Below are 17900 nucleotides of genomic sequence, written 5' to 3' on the forward strand. Positions count from 1 at the left end.
CATTTCAGTGTTGAAAGACTGAGCTTTAGGAATCCTGGTCTCTCAGACTTTATAAAGCTCTGTCAGCAGGTTTCTCTGAAGCAAATTTTCTGAAAAAGCTATCTTTTTTTTCTTTTAAAACACATGGCAGGTATAGGTACATAATTCAAATTCCCTTCCAGTCTTTGAAAAAGAGTTAAATCATGTTGTAGAACTTTAGCCATTCTCTTGGCCATTCATATGGCCATCCGACAAATATTTATTGCGAACCTTCTATGCATTAAGTACTGGTGTTTTATCAGTGAGCAAGATGTAGTCTCAGAAATTGTCCCAAGTGTAATTGATGTGAATATTTTGTCCTTCACAAAATTTAATTGCCATTTGTTGCTATCTGAAATGGAAGTGGCTCTATCATCTTTTGAAGAGGGAGGAGCAGAGTAGTGGCCAAACTTTAAAAAATTAATGGCATATGGGTAAGTGACTGGAATACCCGTTTTCATTGACCTAATTGGTATATAGATGTGCAATTATTTAATCTAATTTGTACGTCTGTGGTTTTATCGTTTTCATGCTTCATTATCACCCTGTATAGTCAAGCTATTGAACCTATTCCATAAACAGTATTAATCTCAATTACTTTGGGAGCTTTAAATAATATTCCCTTATTAAATAGATTCTTTGTTATGCTGCCCATGTTTTTGCAGTGTCAGAAGCTGTTGATGCTGATAAAAGCAAACATTAGATTAAAAAGCCTTTTCATGTTTTAATGGGATTTAAAAAAATAACATGCACATCTATGTTTCCCAAGGTTTTGGTTATGGAAAACACCTTGTTAGACTAATTTAGAACTTTGAGTCCAAAGTCCAACCTCATGGCTTGGTTTTATTTGAGGAACATTAAAATAGTAGAACATTTTCAGTCTTGGCCAGAATGATGGTGTTGAAATTTCAAAAAGAAGATTTAAATTTGCCCATGAGACTATAAACTTCTTGAAGGCAGGACCTGTCACTTTCATCTCTGTAGCTCTGAAACATACTTGGCTGTTCTTCAAATGTTTGCTGGTTGGAGTTGAGCTGAAGTGAAGAATGAAACAGAATTTGGGACTCTATGTTCCAGGTCTTCCTTACTTAATGTACATAGGACTACCCTGGCAAACCATCCTTTCTTCATTTCAGAAATTCCATTTTATTATGTTCATCTTTGATGTGGAATATTTTTATGGCCTCCTGCTGTGACTCATTTGGGTGGTGAGTTAACTGCTTCCTTGGAGCCTAGCCCTTCTTTTTAAGTTGTGGTATTCAGGCTCCCCAAAGTTAGTTTGCCTCTGGGTAGAGATCACAACAAAATGTCCAAATGATACTTTAACTTCTAGGTAAGAACTAAAATTAAAAACTCTGTATCATGTAAGTCACCTGTAAAACAAACAAACAAACCTAGGAACATTTGTGTCTTCCCATTAACTCTTGGCTAGCACAAAGGAATTAATCTTTTGTGCAAAGATCAAAAGGTGACCCAAGACCATCTCCCCGCATTAAAAAGTTATGAGGTTTTGGTGCGGAGTCCAATTTGGCATTAACTTTAGAACCTATTCTCCTATCTAATTTAATTGTCACAACCCCATACAGATTCATATATATGTGCTAAGTTTATGGGTTCAGTATTAAAATAGAATGGGGGAAATAGCAAGAGGGAAAAATGTCGACTTCTCTACTCATCCTTTAGTCGCCATGAAGGGGTTTGCCCCTGTGCCTCTTCTGTTAGCCTAGCACAGTTTCTCACAGTTCAGTGTGCCTATGAACTATCGTACAGGGTTGTTTACCCAATACCACACATTCTCAGTCTTACGGTGATTTAAGAGACCTCAAAGGGGGAGGCACCTGGGTGGCTCAGTCGTTAAGCGTCTGCCTTTGGCTCAGGGTGTGATCTCAGGGTCCTGGGATCGAGTCCCACAATGGGCTCCATGCTCTGCTGGGAGCCTGCTTCTTCCTCTCCCACTCTGCCTGCTTGTGTTCCCTCTCTCACTGGCTGTCTCTATCTGTCAAATAAATAAATAAAATCTTAAAAAAAAAAAAGACCTCAAAGGGAACTTTTAGCTATCCTTATACATTCATCTCTAACAACTACTTCTGTGCATATACTGCACAAGAAATTGAGGAAATGGAGAGACCTTTTAACCCTTTTCTGCCTAAATTTTTCTCGTGTAATAGGGAGACCAGTCCCTGGTCCTCTCCTCCTGTGCCTTGGCCAGGAGGCCAAGAAGCTCACATCCAAAGTGCCATTACTGTACTCAGAGTGACCTCTCTGTGCACATTAGCAGGTTATCTGGTCTGGAGATGCCAGCAGATCTCATTTAGGGTGGGTTTCAAGTCTGGCTTCTTGCAGAGATGCCGTGGGATGCACAGGAAACTTCCTGAGTGCTTGGGGTCACTATGGGGCTTTAGAGCTTGTTTTTAATAACAAGCAAATATGATCAGCAACTGGATGGAGAGTGAGATGCCAATCCTGCCAAACTTCTGTTGGAGGCAGGGGGCTGTCCTGCCCCTCTCAGAACCGGCTAGCTTCTGATGCTTTCTTGTCACACTGACAAGGGCCCCCTGGCTGGGCTGATTGGTCGCCAGCAATAACTGATATGGAATACTGATATATTCTCCCCAGCAGTTCCTTCCACTCCAAAGAGGCTCCTTTCCCCCCTCTTCTCATGTTCCCCACCCCAGCCTGGTGCCCAGCCAACCCCGACCACGACGCCCCTGCACCCGGGGGAGGAGGACAAGTCCTGGGTGAGATGCTCTGAGCCGGTGGTGGTGGTGAAATCCACCAGGCTGCTTTCGCTCCAGCTCGCTCTCTGGAGAGTCCTGCTCCAGACTTCTCAGGGTTTCTACAGCACAAACAACTGCATGCGGGCCGAGGGGAGGCTGAAAAGGACTTGTGTGTGGTGGTTTTATTGCCTTTCGTCACTTTGCTGGCCTCATCCTGAGCCTTGTCTGGATTTCCTTCTGCCTAAGACTCTGAGGAAGGATCCCTTCTCCTTCTTTTGACTCTTTCTATTTTTATGGTAAGTGCTTGCATTGAATGAGCTGCTCTGCGGCAGTGAACTGAAGGCTCTCGCTCGCTCCCTCTCTTCCCAGCTAAGCTTTAGTGACCTTCTCTCTGCATTTCTCCCTTTTTTCATGGATCCGTGTCTGGGGTGATCCCGCTAACTAAAATGCCAGGGGTCCTTTGTCAGCACTGTATGTCTTTTAATTTTTATTTAATTTTTTCCGTAAACCTGAGCTGCTCAGCTGTGATGGAAACATTAGCACTCTCTTTGTCCTTGAAGCGGCAGCCTGGGGAATGTGTTCATGATGGTAAACTGCAGCAGTGTGCAGGGAATCTGTGCAGGGTGACCGACAAATTTGGGCAAGATGAATCCTTGGTGTGCTGAGGGTGCACTCTCAGATCCCGGAAGGGCCGGGGCTGACGGCCCACCTAGCAAACTACTCCCTCTTTCCAGGTGGAGATGAACACCCCTGTGAGTTATGTCGGACTCTGCACTTGAAGTACCTGCCCCTGAGTTCAGAACAGCCCTGTATCTTGTGGGCTTTACAACTTGGGCAGTAACATTCGAGGCGGGTGGAATCCTGCACTGGCGAATGGAGTAATTCATGACCTCATTGCTGCTTTTCCTTTGGAATCTCAGGGTGCCTGTTCGGCAAACCATATTTTACATCCTCTTTGGAGGCTGGTGGGGCAGTGATGATAGGAACATTTTTTGAGTTGACAACATAGTTTTCATCCCCCTGGGAGAGAAAATACTTTGAGGCTACTGGAATGGTCAGACTTTTCTAAGTGGAAAATAAGCAGGTTTCTGAGAACGAACATATGTGTTGCAGCGTCCACAGGCAGGCTGTTTGTTCCAGGGCATCACTCTTAGAAGAGTGCCCTAATTTTTCACCCGGTCTCCTGAGGCTTGCTGCAGACAGAACCACAACTTCAGGTCTGTTGCTGGCTACCTGCCTCTTGCAGCCCATAGGTAACCAAGAACATTGTGGTATCGTTCTCAGTGGTGGTTCATGGGAGTAGCTCTCTTCACAAGGGGATTTTCTTTTTTTGTTTTTGGTTGCAGGTTTATTTAATTATTTTGGCATTCCAAAGAATAAGCTTCACCCTGGTAATTCTTCTTAATCCTTTTCCAGCCTTAGGCTGGAGCTGGGTTGTCTTTTTTTATTTTGTTTGGGATTTCCAGTTCTGGTCCATTTCACGCTAGGGAGGGTTCTGATCAAATGTAATTCAGCCTGTGATTTGTAAGATACTGCACTAATAAATGTGATTTTTTGGGTAACAAATGAGAGGGAAAAAAAGTGGGATGAACTGTCTAGTCTTTCCTCCTGTTGATTGGGAGTTTGGAATATAAAGTTCCTAACTGTCTTGCTCATTCTCACCACTTTTATTTCCACTGCCTGTGTGGATTTTTCTTAAAATAGTGGTGATGACATCCGGCATATGCTTTTATTCTGTTCCCTGGGTTCAAAGTAGATATATTTGGTGGAGGGTTCTTACATGAAAGCATACATTTAAAGAGCAAAATTTGGTGGATGTTTACATGATAATCTATTTGCTGGTTTCATTCTGCAACTGGGCTAACAGCAACAAAATAAGAAATTAGGATCCTTGCAGACTGTAGTCTCTGGATCCTTAAGTAATGTTTGAAATACTTTCAGCATTGTTTGGATTAACCATTCTAATATCCACTCTTTTTCCTACACTCAATTATGGCTCATAGCAATGTTGTGATCTGACTGGTAGACTTCTCGGCTTCTTTTGATCATTCTTTTGTGCTTACTTGTTTACTTTCATCCTTAATGGTGCTTCCCTACCTTATTCTTTTTTTCCCCTCCAATTGCACGGATTTTTATCAGGTGCCTGGCAACACAATTTGAGGTATTCATCAAGATGGGAAGAGTTAGAATCAGCTTGTATGTCATGGAAGTATACTCTGTATTTTGCACACTGCAAGCAATTTTGGATGCATTTAGAAAATATTTCCCTTTAATTAGTAGCCACTTTAGCTTTGAGAGAAAAAAATTCCTTAGGCTTCTTAATCTTGCTGAACAGAATGTCTGCTTATGCAATCAGAATTTTGTGTGTGTGTGTGTGTGTGTGTGTGTGCGTGTGCGCACGTGTGTGTGTATGTATGCAAACATATACACAAACATACTGTTTAGTTATGATTGTTATGTGAACGTGTTCTTAATAGTTGTTGCGTGCTCATTTAGAGAATAGAACAAAATTCCTAAGTTCTTGCATAGCATCCTCTAGCTAGCTGCTTTTTTTTTTTTTTTTTTTTTTTTGGTAGGGATTTCCCCACTTCTTACACCCCTCCTCCAGATAACGCCTTTGGGAATTTCTTTGAATTGGGGAGAATGCATTCTATAGCATTTCCTTGTCTCACAGCATGGTGTCATGTTAATTCCTTTGCAGGGTCTCTGAAGGCAGCCTAGAAAAGGACTGCAGGAAGGATTGATAAAAGCAGTGCTGAGTGGAGCTCGTGTGTGTCATGAAGTCACCACAACATTTCATTTGTGTGTTAATTTAGCTGCTGCACCCTGCAAGTGATTTTGCTGTTTTGAAATGGGTCTAGAAACACCTAGGTTGGTGTAGGTGCACTTCCTCATTTTTCACACTTCTTGATTACAGCTATCAGTAAAACCGTGCTTTTTACTGTTTCTTTTGGTGGTGGTTTAATTTGAAACCTGCAACTTCTGTTGTAAATCAGTATTTCATGTTTATCCTCTTCCTTTCTGTGTTCTTTCCTACTTCTGCTTCATGTATGTTTTTGTATGTGAGCATGCATACGTGTACACATAGAAACTCAGGCAGGGAAAGTTGATGACTAATGAAGAGTTGGTTACAGCTGCTTTTTTAGTGGCGGAACTCCAGAGTTCAACCTGCAATCCTATTCAGGAGGGAAGAAATTGCCCTCAATAATATAAATATAACCTCATGCTTCTGCAGGCATTCTTGTCATTGAAACTATTTTCCATAGTTGATTACCGGGACCAGAAATAGAATCAGTTTTGCATTTTAATTAATGACATTCTAGATCTCTCTAGGTTGGACTGCCCTCAAATCTTGACATGTTTACTACCTACAAGGTCTTTGTATTAAGAGGGGGAGTTTATGGAGTTTATTTTTAAATTGATTCTGTGACACAGCCTTTCTTTGGGAATTGGATAAACCATATTAAGGATGTTGGCTGAATTTTTCTGTTGCTTTTTCCAGTGTAATTAATATAGTCCCTTTATCATCTCTCCGTGAGCCTTTTTTTTTTTTTCTTTATAGAGGAAAAAGAGGAATGTACAACTCCCACATAAAGCTGCTTAGGGAGAGAACTGTTCTTTAACAGAGATTCAAGACCACTTCTAACATCAGCTATGGTGATCTACTTTGAAAGGAACTTGTTATTCAATTGGTGACTTAGATTGTATAAAATAGAAGAAATGCTTCATGAGCTGTGTCGAATACTGCATTTTTGATCTGTGTCTCCCTATTGAATTCATCTAGGACTATAGTCACTAGACAGCTTTGCAGAAGAAAATCATGTCCTCAGTAGCATAATAATCTAGCCAGACTGTCATAAATGTTTATGTTGCAAGTTATATCTCTTGGGTTGTAGAGGGAGATGGCAGAATTTTGGAGGAGAACCAAATCACAGCCCCAAAATCATGCAAGACAAAAGGGGAAATTCTTCCTCTTTATTTAGCATTTAATTCTCCAGTCAAGCTGTTGGCTCTTAGGTCTGAAGATCCAAGAAATTGTTAAAAACACATAATGACATGTTTTGTTTTGGAAGCCTTTTTCTAATAGAAATCTTTGACCCTTAATTAGGCATCTGCTCTAAGGCATCAGTGACCTTTTGGCTTGTGTGAGGCAGCAGCCATGCTTATAGAAAGTAGACATCTTGTAATACAGCAGGAATTTACTTACTTACATTTTTCCTGTTGGTCTCCCACTGGGGACCTCCTGTGAGTGTCAGAGGGAATGAGTGTCTGGAGACAGTCAGAGAAGACAGCTAGTCACAGTGGGATGCCTTCAGAACCCAGGGTTCCAGTGCAGGCAGCCCCAGGCACCAACTGCTATGAGACGCAGACTCCTATCTGCTCCCTCGAGCTTGGGCCAGACAATCTCAGAGGGCTCTCTCAGCTACTGAAAATGCTGAACTGTTATTTTACCTCTATTTTTTTTTTTACTAGATGGGTGGTAATTTTTAAGGCAATTGATCCAGGTTAGACATTCTTGGAGAGGAGGTGGGCTATACATTCCCTTGATCCTAGAACTATGACCATGACATGAGCATCAGAATTATTCTGAAAAGTGTGATAATGGTGAAGCTTCATGAACAGAGCTCCTGTGTATATGATGACTACCTGCTCATCCTAGGACATTTTGAAATGTTTTCTCCTTACCTTCTGTAAAGCACCTTGAGGAGTGTCTTATCAACCCTCTCATTTCCTAGATAAGGAAGCTAAGGCTCAGGGAGGCTAAGTGCCGCCGCACGGTTGGAGACCTGGTTAGCGCTTGGGCAAGACGTTTTGGTGCAGTGTGCATGGATTTACTCAGGTCCTTGTTCCATTCCTGGTGTGGGGCCCTTTCCGCAAGACACAGCTGACACTTACTGTGTCATTCATTGCTCACAAAACTGCTTTGTGGCTTCTAACTCACTGGTGTCCTTTATTTCTGGGTTCATTTCATGCAGATTACGTGGCTGTACCAGTCAGAGTGAGTCACATCAAGCCAATATTTATAGTAATTTGTTCATGCTTATGTAGAAATGCATTTTTTTGTATTGAAGTTTTACTTTTCTTTTGAACATTTTAAGAATTCTACTAACACTGTGCTTAGTCCCCCCCCCCCATGCTTTAACTATTTAACTGATGATTGGTTTTGTAGAGGGAGGGGTATGTATGAATATGAATGGATTCTTTCACCTAATACTTATTGAGCACCTATTGTGTCCATCCAAGTGGCAAGCAGTAGGGCTCCTGTGGTGAAACGGCTGGATGCTGCTGTCTTTGAGGGTGTTCAGAGTGTAGTTACACTTCATGGAGTTTGTCTTGGTTCCTAGCCAGTGACCTTACTGCTTCACATGGTTTCTCAGAGAATCCAGTTGAGAAGCTATTTGCTTGGTCAGTTTCTGCCTGGGATTATTCCACTGACAAGTTCTTTTCCTGAAAAGTCACCTTTGCTGTCATTGCAACCTGTATCTTCCAGTTTTCCCAAACCTTAATCTTAGCTTCTGTTACCTGACTGAACAAAAGAGATTCATTAGCTAAACTTGTGTGCACTATTGTGATTCACAAAATGAGTGTTCCCTTCTTTGGAAAAACTCTTCCCTGGACTTCTGAATGGGTAGTCGAGATAGAGCATGGTGTCTAGGGAACTAATTGCAGGTTAAAGACCAAATCCGTTGACCTTGCATAGCAAGCCCATAATTACGTACAGCCCATGTTTGCTTTTCTTGCCTCTTGTTCTGAAGCTCCTGTGGAATGTTTCAGAAGCACCAAACCTATGGCAGTGCTTAGAAATGTGCAGTGTTCTCCCTTGATCCAGTGCCTTTGCGTGTGCTGGTTCCTCTGCCTGAATGTTTTTCCTCTCTTCAGACTAATTTTCAAGGCAAGTTCAGATACCATCTCTCATGGACGCTTTGTGACACTTACCCTCTTTATGGACCCTCGTTGTGCAGAGCTGAGCTAGGTCCTCAGTGTCTGTCCTTAACATCCCTCAGTACAAAGATCTCATAGGACTTTATAGACTGTATTGTGATTATTTGTCTGCTGGTTCTCTTTCCCAAATAGATGTTTTGTTCCTTGAGGGCAGGGTTTCTATTCTCATCTCTCTATCCCGAGGCCTAGTTTAGTGGATTGCAGATACCAATAGCTAGCAGATACCCAGTAATCCTTGAACAAGCAGATTGGGAATCACCATATGAAACCTACAGTGCTGGTATTGGCAGCTACTGCTCTATGTGGAGAACTTAATTCTTCAAAATAATGTGACTATATGAATTACACTGAGAAGGATAAAGAGTTTGGCAGTCATCCTAATGTAATCCATGAGAAATTCTATGTAAAACCCCCAGAAAATGTTTGTCTCCAAATGAGTTTCAATAAAGTAAACAACAAGAATTAAGTGCCTTCTCTAAGCAAAGCATTGTGTTAGGTCCCCAGGAATGAATGATTTAAGAAAAGCCACAAACTAGTAAGGATTTGTTTCATGTGTAAATGACCTGGTTATGAGGCAGAGATTCGACTAGGCTGTAGATATGCAGGTAAGTCGGGGTAGAAAGGGCATTCCAGACGAGGGGCTGGCTTGAGCAGGAACCTAGAGATCTGATGGTGTGTCAACAAGGAGATGGCTTGGGGGGGGGTGGTGGTGGTGGTGGTGGTGGTGGTGGTGGTAGTGAAATGGAAAATGCGGGAAGATCAGGGACCTTTGGGTGGAGGAGATGGGGATGATATCAGAAGAGCTAAGTGACAGTTTATTATTTCTGAAAGATGGGAGATAATTAATAGAGCCTGGATAAAGCAAAAAAGGGACCTCTCCTCAGGTTTAATTAAATCAAAGTCTGTATTCAGCAGGGAAGGAGAGCAGTTGCTCAGTACAAAACCACATAAGACATTTGCTTCTCACCCAGCCCGTTTACCCTTGAGGGTACACTTTGGCATTCAGAGTCATCACAAGGAAATGAAGCCAGGAAATCTAATCTGAATCAATCAGTTTAGACCTAGAGAGAATTTAGGATGGAGGTCACTGAAATGCCTGTGAAAATACTGTCCAGAGTGTAAAGAACCCCACGGTCCTTTGGTGCTTTATTACTCACAACTTCTGGTTTTTTTTCCTTTGGCAGTTAGCTTTGTGCTATTTACAAAGAATACAATCATTTTATTAATCAGTGGGGATATGAATGGAGAAGCTGTGTTCATGTAGGTGAAAGAGTAGCTTATTAAAAAACTGTCTGTAATCAATTCTGTTCATCCCCAAGGTATGGTTTCTGCTGTGCCTCTTCCCATTTCCTTTTTTTTTTTTTTTTTTTTTTTTTTTAAAAATCAGGAACATATGTTTAGGGAGTGGTAAGTTAAATTTTGTGCCTCTGAGAGTTGGATCTGGTCGGATGCCTCTCCACCCTGGTTGTAACCTAAGAAGTTGGAGTTGTAAGAATAATCTCTAGATACCTTGGCCAGAGCATGAAAGCAAATAGATTTTGAGTGAGAGATGATGAGGTACAAAGCAGCTCACTCACAATTGCTTATTAAGCACTTTCTAGGCTTCAGGCACAGTTCTAGGCACTGGAGAAACTGAACAAAACCATCTATATCTTGCTTTCATGGGGCTAACATTCTGGTAGAAAGGGGAGGAGCAAACAAACACATTAGCAGAAACAAAGCATGTCAGAGGGTGATATGCACAATGGTGAAAATGAATGTTTATGCTACTATTATCTTCATATTTGGGCTTTCCATTTATTGAACTTATAATATTTAAATTATTTGGCTTCATGCATTGTTTTTAGCTTACTGTTTTTATATTTACTTTCTGACTAGTCTGCATAAACTACAGTGTTGAGGGACTCTTCCCCTAGGTAAGTACAGCTGTTGAAACAATTGGAGTACTGGGAACAAAAGTTATAATCAGGCATTTAGTTCTAGAATTGACTAAAAGTAAGATGGGCATCAGAGTTCATGAATATTTTTCTCAAGGGTAGAATTGTCAGAATTTAGATGAAGAATATAGGATAGAAAGAGACCTCTCACTTGAGTCTGAAGGGAGCAGATTGGAGTGTTCTTCTGGGGGACTGGGAGCTTGAGCTTAGGGTGCTCTGGCCCCGGGGGTGCAGGGTGGGCAGGGAAATGGTGGACATCACCAGTGAGCACAGCTCATTAGGAAGAGATGAGAGTGAACTAGAAACTGAACATACAAGAAATTTAGCAAGGAATTTCAGTTTGGGAGGGAAGGAAGAAAGATAAAGCGAATGAGATGCATGTATGACAGTGAAGAACATTTGTAAAAACAGGTCCTGCCTAATTTACAATGTCTGGGTGAGTCAGTTAATAGAAAGGGTATCTTAAAACAAAAAGCAATATTTATGAATTTTTAAAGATCCTTACCCTATTATGTGTGGCCTTTAATTCAGTATCAGTGTTCTACTCTATTCCAAGCAAGGTTTTGGTCAGTACTTTCTACTTTTAGTCTAAAAGAATTAGGATTTAAAGGAGAGTCTGTCCTGGTGGTGGAGAGGCTGGGCTCTGGGGCAGGCAGTCTGATTCCTGGCTCTGCCGCTTTCTCATCTTTGGACCTTGGATAGGTTGCATAGTCTCTTTGTATATCATTGTCCTCAATTGTAAAACTGAGAATAACTAACAATCCCTACCTCATAGAGTTATTGTGAGTGTTAAATGCCATAGTGCTTAGCACAGTGTCTGCAAGATGGTTATGTTGCCCACCAATTGTTAACTCATTATCATTATTTGTCTCTTTGTTGTTAGAATTTGGAGAAATTCTATGAATGTATGTTTGTGTGTACATATTTACCTGCTTAGCAGACTCTCTTCAAATGATCATACTTCTTTCTACATGTTTGGATGGACGAAAGTTTTTTAGAAAGATCTCAGTTTTTGCTATCAGTCTCTTAAATGCTGATTCAGTTCACTTGAATTGCAAGTCTGTATCTCAGTGACCTATGAACAGGGGAATTGAAGGAGTGAATGACCACAGGGGCCCATGGAGAAAGACCTATTAGACATAGTAAGTGACTTTCTGTCAGGAAAAGAGAAAAGTGAGGTGGGGGGGGGGAAGGAGCAAGATAGCAGCAAATAAGATTAAATTCCTTTGACTGGGACAGAAGGATTAGGGATGGTTCCTGCTTAGTGGTGTGTGTTCTAAGCAGGCTACTGCTATAGTTTTGTTTGCAATTTCCAGGAGAGAATAAGCAAGGAGATGGGATTGGTGTAGACTGGGGCAAAATGGTTAGGGAAGAGTTATGTGGCAGTTAGATTGTAGGGAAGATTTCTAAAAGCAGAATGCCTGGATCACAAGGTATGTGGGTTTAAAATTTTGATAGCTCTTACCAAATTGCTAGTGACAGAAGTGTGCCAATTTATATTCCCACCAGCACTGAATGAAAATGCCTGTTTCCTTATTCCTAAGCCCACCAGCAAACATTTTGATCTTTGCTAATCTGCTAGGTGAAAAGTGGTATCTCATAGTTTAGTTTGAGCATCTTTTCATGTGTTTACCTATATTTTCCTCTTATGTGAACAGTCTGTTAATGGTTTTTGCGAATTCAATTTTATTTGAGTTTTGGTCTTCCTGATTTTTAAGAGCTCTTCATGTATTAAAGAAATTAACATTTCCTTATGATTTCCCGCCTACTTTGTCATTTATTTTGATATTGTTTGTGGTATTTTGGAGATAAATTCTTAAGTTTTATATAATGAAAGTTGTCATGTTACTTCTGTTGTTTCTGGATTTTATAATAATGAAAATGCCTAACTCACTTTGGGATCCTAAAACAAATTCAACAGTGTCTTTTTGTATTTTAATGATTTTATTCTTATTCACACATTTTTAGTAATGAAATAGAAATTCAATTTTATTTCTTCCCAAGAACTACCTAGTTGCCCCCAAACATTTTTTGAACTATGTATCTTTTCTTTACCTGTGATAGGTTAATTCTTGAGAAAGTTGATGTTTACTTAGACCAGGGTAGAGGTGGCATGACAGGGTGGCATCATCTATTAAATCCCCTTAAACAGTGTGAACTGTTTGGGGAGTTTGCTCTGTTTTGTTAACTTAGTTTGTTGGCTAGCTCTACACTGTTAATTTCTCTAGTTTTTTGTTTTCTCTAGTTTGTTTTAATTCCTGATGTGGCTAGTCTCCTCTTATTATTCTTTGTTCCAGGTGTTTCCTGGATCTTCTTACATGCTTGTTTTTCTATATCAACTTTAGAAGTTGTCTGGTACTGGAAAAAAAAAATCATGTTTTGGGGGAAGGGTCAAATTTATAGATTAATTTGGGGCGCCTGGGTGGCACAGTGGTTAAGCGTCTGCCTTTGGCTCAGGTGTAATCCCCACGTTGTGGGATCGAGGCCCACATCAGGCTTCTTCGCTATGAGCCTGCTTCTTCCTCTCCCACTCCCCCTGCTTGTGTTCCCTTTCTCGCTGGCTGTCTCTATCTCTGTCGAATAAATAAATAAAATCTTTAAAAAAATTAATTAATTTATTAAGAATTTATGAAATTGAATCAACCTCGGCCCAGAGTATATGTTCCCATTTATTCAAATCCTTTATGGATCTAAGTAGTGTTTTTACAGTGTTCTTCATATATCTTGATAGTAGTTTTTTATTTAAGTAATTTGCTATACTTTCATGATAGGTTCTTTTCTAGTCTTCATATGTTTCCAGAGGTTTTGAGGGATGAGAAAGGAATGGGATTGTTCTTTAGGCACCATAGAATAAATAAATAACCTAGGGGGAAAATACTGATAATTTGCATAGATGGATGTGATTGACTCATTTTTCTTTTATCCCTTTTTTAAAACCCCATCTTTTGAATTGTTGATCTAACTATAAATACATATTTGCCTTGAATCTGTAATTGAATTTAATACGTTTTCTCATTCCCAGATTGAGAACACTAGTGGCTCAGATCCTTTTGCATAGTGTTCTGTAACATTGTCTTGTATGAATTTATTTGCCTATTAATAAATTAATTCAGGAGGCATTTAACAAATGCTTACTATAGGTCAAACATTAGGCATATGGTAATAAGGTGTTCCTTTCATCAGAGGGTTTGCTGTTCACTTGGACACTGGCCTGAAAACAAATTATAATGTACTTTCTTGAAATTATATGAAGGGTGGAATTGAATCTTGGAGTAGGAGTGCTTCAGGCCATCCTGAGACAATCAGGGAAGGCTTCACTGAGGAGGTGGCATCTGAACTGGGACCATTTAAATGAGTTGCTTCCAGGTGGGCAGAGCAGGGGAGGCTACACCAGACAGAAACTAGCAAGTACAAAGTCACTGGGACATGAGTCAGTTACAAGTAATTTGGTCTATGAGACTATGGAAGGAGATGACGCTTAGCTAATGGGCAAGTGCCGCATCTCAAAAGACTTTATATAACATGCAGAGGAAGTTTTCCTATATACCGTAGGCGCTGGAGAAGATTTTTGAGCAGAAAAGACAAGGTCAGATTGTAGATTACATCAGTGGTAGCTATATGGAAGATAAATGAGAAGAGCAAGGGTATATCATCAGGAATATTAGTGTGGAGGTATCAACTCTAAGCCCAGTGGGGGACTATTTTTCTCTTAAACTAGGGCTGTGGCATTAAGAATGACAGGGATCCTATGTTAGACTCATTCATTCAACAATTATTTATTAAATTCACCAATAGGCCTAGGCTTTATACTAGGCTTCTAGGATGCAGCAATGTATAAGATATGCTTTCTGCTTCCAGTGAGATTATGTTTGAGTGGGAGGAGACCAACAAAGAAGCTGATAAATAAGCTGATATGACAGGCACTGGTCAATTGAATGAAGCAGATGAAGGAGAAAGGGAGGTTGGTGTGGGTCATGCTCATCAGGACATGCCTTTCAGCAGAGTGATAGTTGAATAGAGACCCAAAGGGGAGTAGGGGAGGGTATAAGCCAGAGGATATATTGGAAGGGGTATCCAAGCAGAGCGAATGGCTAATGTAAAGGCCCTGAGAATAGACTGTGCTTGGCATGAATAAAGAATAGCAAGGAGGCCAGGAGGGCTGGAGCAGAGTGACAAAGCAGGAGGTGGGAGCCAGAGGTCATGGTAGGTATTAATGAGATGTTAGAGTGAGATGGGAAGTCAGGGCAGTGTTTTGAGTACAGGCGTGTAATGATTTGTCTGGTATCCTTGAAAGCATCTTGTCTGTTGCTGCATGGAGAACAGATCATAGGGAGTCAGGGTGTAGATAGATCAGTTAGGAGGCTAGTCTAGAAATCTGAGGTGGTGATGGACCAGGGTCGTGGCATTGGATATGGTTGAGGGGTGGCAGGATTATGGATCTGTTTCCAAATTGGAGCTGAAAGGATGCAGGAGGAAGGAGGAAGATGGTGGAGGAGTAGGGGGTCCCTATTTCAGCTGGTCCCCTGAATTTAGCTGGGTATCTACCTGACCATTCTGAACACCCATGAAATCAGCCAAGGTGTAAGAATATACATCTGGATCTCTACAAGCAGAAAAACACCACCTGTCCCGAGGTATGAAGGGTGGAGCCGTGATTATGTGGGCAGATATTGGAAGATAAACAGAAGGGGGAGGGAGCTGCCATAAGCTGGCACTGGGAAGGTGAAATAACACCTGAGCGCAAAAGCGTCCCACGCTGGGGACTGGGCACAGACTTGCAGACTGGTTAGCAGAGGGGAAGGGACTTTAGTCTAGCCCCCTGACAGGATCCAGGAGCTGCAGCTGCAGGTGCACGTGCACGAACTGTGGGTGGCTCATGGGTTTAGAAACACAAAAGGCAGAGATGAGCCCGACCCTGGAATTGACCTCTGGGAGGATTGCTGTGGGATGCACAACTGGGGACGCTGTAGTTTTTAGCAGCACAGACAGAAAGGGAAACTATGTGTCCTGGAGACCTCAGTGAAGAGCAGACGGTGATTTCTCTGTTCCGAGATAGAGGTTTGGATGCAGTCACTTCTCTCCCAGAAGACACAGAAAGCTGCCAGGGAAAGCCACCAGAGAACAAAAGCTCCAAAAGACTGGTTTTCGCTGAGGCTCCCCTCCCTAGTAGGGGGCAGAGCAACTCTGTTCATCCAGGGTTGCCTGAGTAACAGCACAGCAGACCCCTCCCCCAGAAGACAGGCTGGAAGAATAAGAGGATGACAACCCTAGGGTCCCTATAAAACAGGTGCATCTTGCTTGGGTTGTGGTTAATACTTTGGACTCTGTACATTCCCTCAACCACCCCCCCACCAACAGAATGACTAAGAGGAGGAACCTCTAACAAAGAAAAGAATCAGAGACTATGACCTCTGCCACAGACCTAATGGATATGGATATGGATATAAGCAAGATATCAGAGATAGACTTCAGAGTAACAATTATGAAGTTGATATCTAGGCTTGAGAAAAATATTAGTAACAATGTAGACTCTCTAAGGGCAGAAATGAGATCTAATCAGGCCGAAATTAAAAATGCTATGAATGAAATGCAGTCTAAACTGGATACTCTGACTGCCAGGGTAAATGAGGCAGAAGAACAAATGAGTGAGCTAGAGGATAAGATGATAGAAAAGAAGGAAACCATGGAGGCCTGGGAAAAACAGCTTAAAGCCCAAACGATCAGACTGAGAGATTAATGATGCCATGAAACATTCTAATGTCAGAATTATTGGGATCCCTGAGGGGGTGGGGAGAGAGAGGTCTAGAAGATGATATATTTGAGCATCATAGCTGAGGACTTCCCTAATCTGGGGGAGGAAACAAGCGTTTGTGTCCAAAAGACAGAGAGGACCGCTCCCAAGATCAATGAGAACAGACCGTCATCTGGACATATAATAGTACAACTCGCAAATCTTAGATCCAAGGAAACCATCCTGAAAGCAGCTAGGGGGAAAAGGTTTCTTACGTACAGAGGGAGGGATGGCAGAATAACATCAGACCTGTCCACAGAGACTTGGCAAGCCGGAAAGGGCTGACAAGACATCTTCAGGGTACTAAATGAGAAGAACATGCAGACAAGGATACTTTGTCCAGCAAGGCTGTCATTCAGAATGGATAGAGAGACAAGAAGCTTCCAAGACCAGAAGAAACTGAAAGAAAATGTGACCACCAAGCCAGCCCTGCAAAAATATTAAGGGGGATTCTATAAAAGAAGAAACACCCCAAGAGTAATGTAGACCAGAAATTTACAGAGACAGTCTGTAGAAACAAGGACTTCACAGGCAACATGATGACTCTAAAATCATATCTTTATAATCACTCTCAACGTGAATGGCCTAAATGCTCGCATGAAATGGCACAGGGTTGCAGATTGGATAAAAAGACATGACCTATCCATATGCTCTCTATAAGTGACTCATTTTGAACCTTAAAGATGCATCCAGACTGAACATGAAGGGATGGAGAACCATTTTTCATGCCAACAGACCTCAAAAGAAAGCTGGGGTAACAATTCTCATATCAGACAAATTAGATTTTAAGCTAAAGACTATAGTAAGAGATGCAGAGGGACAGTATATCATTCTTAAAGGGTCTATCCAACAAGAAGAGCTAACAATTGTAAATATCTATCCCCCCAACATGTGAGCAGCCAACTACATAAGCCAACTGTTAACCAAAATTAACGTGTTGATAATACTTTAATAGTTGGAGACCTCAACACTCCAGTCTCAGCAATACACAGATCATCTAAGCAGAAGATCAACAAAGAAACAAGAGGTATGAATGACACACCGGACCAGATGGACCTCATAGATATATATATAGAACATTCCACCCTAAAACAACAGAATACTCATTCTTCTCAAATGCACATGGAAATTTCTCCAGAACAGACCACATACTGGGTCACAAATCAGGTCTCAACTGATACCAAAAGATTGAGATTATTCCCTGCATATTTTCAGACCACAGCGCTTTGAAACTGGAACTCAATCACAAGAAAAAATTTGGAAGAAACTCAAACACTTGGAAACTAAGGACCATCCTGCCCAAAGAATGTTTGGGTAAACCAGGAAATTAAAGAAGATCTGAAGAAATTTATGGAAACCAATGAGTACGAAAACACATTGGTCCAAAACCTATGGGATACTGCAGAGGTGGTCCTAAGGGGAAAATACATAGCCATCCAAGCCTCACTCAAAAGAACAGAAAAATCTAAAATGCAGTCCTTCTATTCTCACCTT

The 17900-nt window shown here is 41.3% G+C and overlaps 1 protein-coding gene across 1 annotated transcript in view; it reads left to right on the forward strand.

Moving 5' to 3' along the window:
* The first annotated feature begins 2473 nt into the window (after nt 1-2473).
* Nucleotides 2474-17900, forward strand: part of LOC100484394 (anoctamin-4) — a 336625-nt gene continuing 321198 nt past the window's right edge. Inside the window, exon 1 of the mRNA XM_034644141.1 lies at nt 2474-3031. The gene's annotated coding sequence lies outside the window, so the exon portion shown is untranslated. The remainder of the gene's footprint in view (nt 3032-17900) is intronic.

Source organism: Ailuropoda melanoleuca, chromosome 15 (genome assembly GCF_002007445.2).
Source record: "Ailuropoda melanoleuca isolate Jingjing chromosome 15, ASM200744v2, whole genome shotgun sequence".
Classification (NCBI taxonomy): Eukaryota; Metazoa; Chordata; class Mammalia; order Carnivora; family Ursidae; genus Ailuropoda; species Ailuropoda melanoleuca.